The following is a 2,940-nucleotide window of genomic DNA, read 5'->3' on the forward strand; positions in this document are numbered from 1 at the left end:
TTGGAGTGTGCTCTAGTCAAATGAAATACATTTAGGAAAACGTTTTTTTAACTCTTGATATCTGGCAACAGTTCTCTAAATGCATGCAGCACTTAAACTGCAATTTGTCCTCACCTATAACTTGCTGCAGGCTCATCTTGCTGTTTGGTAAACCTTTTGGGAGGCAGAACCAAATTTTCACTCCGTGTTTTACTAAAGACATGCTCCAGATATCATGAAATTAGTAAATTGATAATAATATGAATAATTTCTATACTTAAGCTTTGGCTCTTATGCCACTCTGTATTAATCACAGAATCAGCTCTTGAAAAATATACAAAGAAAAACAAACAAACATATTACACAGAGAGAAAAGGACTGAGGCAAGGGAGCATCAAGAGCTGGTTTCCATTCAGCCTCTTCAAACACCATGATGGAGGTTGTGGTCTAATAATTTGCTATTGGGGAAAGCATCCCATCCCCTGTGGTGGTGACTAAAATCTCTTGGCACTAGATAGAGTCCCTGGAAGGCGCTGAAAAAGGGCTGTCAAAAGGCATGGCAAAGGTATGGTTGAATTACTATTGGCCCATTTCAGGCAGGTCTTATGTAGATGTGTGTATTTGAGGTGTTCCAATTCACACTTAGACTACTCAGTATGCACACTGTGGATTGTCGCTTTGCCTTTACCTGTGTATGCTTTGTTCAGAATCTGCACTTCTTGGGTGTTCTTGTGTTTCTTCTTAATATATTTGTAACCCTTAAATGCACAATCTGCAATCACAATTTATGAAACAAAATTAATTACTAAAAACCTTAAGAGTGAATACTTTTGAGTACACTAACAGTCAAATATGGAGAAAAGAGCAATATTTCCTCAGACCTAATGTGTGTCTAATGTGTCTTCCAAATAAACTCTGATCAGTGTTTCAAAAAAGATCAGTGTGAGTGCTTTCTGATCTCAGTGAAGAGTCATAATTCAGAGAGAATTTGAACAAACATGCATGTCAACCAATTAAGCTATCAAAACATTCTAAGCTGCATCTACACTTTTTTTAGTTTGCATGTTGGCATTTTTTAATTCCTTTTATGAAATGTTTTGTTGATAACGATCTCTTGAATTGCGAATTGAAGAAATCTGTATTGTGAATGCATACGTTAAGCGTATATGCAGGTAATTTTCTTTAAAAACTGTCCCATACTGTGGTAGAAGGTCTAGTGTAAAATATCTACCGGACTGACTGACCTCTGCCTGGATCACACACCATGAGGGCCAGACTCTTCCATAGCTAAAATAGTTAGCCGTTTGGGAACACCAAAGGTCATTTACATTATGTAGGTGGCTTTTCCCTGACTGACTTGACAGTTTGTAATAGCCTTCCTTTTCTGTAGCTTTTATGAATAATTAAGCTCCTGCTAAAGGTTAAGATGCACTTTTACAAGATAATAAATTCTCTCCAAGGTGGACATGCTCTCGGTGTGTTCTTTTTGTGGCCTTAACAATTCTCCATTTTTAACCTGCAATATCAGCTTATCATTTATTCCCCATTCGTTCTCTCCAGTTAAATTTAGAACATTGAATATTTATTTATTTTCTTTGATTATTCACAAGTCTGCTTTCCAGATTTATGTTATCACATATATTTATTAGTGACTTTACAAGTGTCTCTGATTATGTGTAAAATTTTGATTAGTCAAACTGTGGTTGCTTTGACCTTTAACAGGCTCTATTGTTACGGTGTTGTGTGGGGACAGAGTGGACCCAAACGCAACACTCAGGAAACACAGGCTTTATTGAAGGGGAAACAGGGTTGAGGGAGTGGAGGTGAGGGAGAGGCGGATGCCGGGGGAAACATGGGCACCTGAGGAGACCGAGACAAGGGAGCCGGGGGCACTGGGGACTGAGGAAGCAAGGAGGCACGGGGAGGAGCCGGGAGGACGCTGTGGAAGAGGTCCGAGGGGAGAGGGCAGGGTGGCGAGCCCAGCTGACGGAGCGGGGGACGGAGGTGAGTGGACCTGGAGGGGAGACAGACAGGGTTAGACACAGCGGAGACAAAGCACAGGGAAACAGAAATGATGCAGAATACAAGAGAGCTTGAGTGGTGAAGTGGCACCGGGTAAGGAGCAATGACGATCAAGCAGCGATGGAGTGGAGAACCAGGGATGAGGTTGATTGCTGGCAGTAGTGGCTGACGAGATGCAGGTGCGGGTCGTTGGCTGGGCTCAGGAGCGGAGGGAGAGAGAGAGAGAGCACACGCAGAGGGAGGAGCCACAGGGAGGCAGGCAGAGTACAGGAAAAAAAACAGGGAAAACAGAATCACAAACAAAAAAGGAGAAATAACCAGGACACTCACCGTCAGCCGGGCTGCCACCACAACATCTATAGTCTATATATATAGTCTATAAAATTTGCATATTCGTGCGCAGCCATACAAAAGCCCTCATCATTTTGTGCAAAATATGAGAAGTAAAACTGGCTAGATCAGCATTTTACTGCAGTGGTGGTTTGAGGTGGGGAAATTTTAATCCACCAAATATCCATGTTCATGTACCTATAGTGAATAGGAGCAGTACCTGGAAATAACTTGTAGCAAATCCTATCAATCGAAACTACTATTGAAAGATAATTTTACAAGCTATCAAGTTAGTATTACTCCTATGAATGAATGCACAAACTGTTATGAATTGGCGCTATTTAAATAAAATTGTATTGAATTTCATCTACAGATTATTTTTCCTCTTTTCCTTTTCAGTGAAAAATGATGAATTTTCCATCCATGAATGGAGGAAAGTCCGTGGGGCACTCAAGCAGGAGTGGAGTGGTTGCAGGAGATGGACCAGGTAGGGATATTGGGAACAGGAGTCTACGATCTGGCGCTGAGTGGAGGCGAGGACCAGGTATATAAGGCAGGGCATAACGAGGCTGATGGCTGGTAGCTGGTGACAGGCTCCTGCACACCTGA

At 41.9% G+C, this 2,940-nt stretch overlaps 1 long non-coding RNA gene across 1 annotated transcript; it reads right to left on the bottom strand.

Moving 5' to 3' along the window:
* Window positions 1–1,752: 1,752 nt before the first annotated feature.
* Window positions 1,753–2,203, bottom strand: LOC123958451. The gene is made up of 2 exons (XR_006822068.1): window positions 2,092–2,203; window positions 1,753–1,993 (listed from the first exon to the last, which is right to left on the bottom strand). It is a non-coding gene; the product is annotated as an uncharacterized LOC123958451 (long non-coding RNA).
* Between the last annotated feature and the right edge of the window lie 737 nt (window positions 2,204–2,940).

Source organism: Micropterus dolomieu, linkage group LG20 (genome assembly GCF_021292245.1).
Source record: "Micropterus dolomieu isolate WLL.071019.BEF.003 ecotype Adirondacks linkage group LG20, ASM2129224v1, whole genome shotgun sequence".
Classification (NCBI taxonomy): Eukaryota; Metazoa; Chordata; class Actinopteri; order Centrarchiformes; family Centrarchidae; genus Micropterus; species Micropterus dolomieu.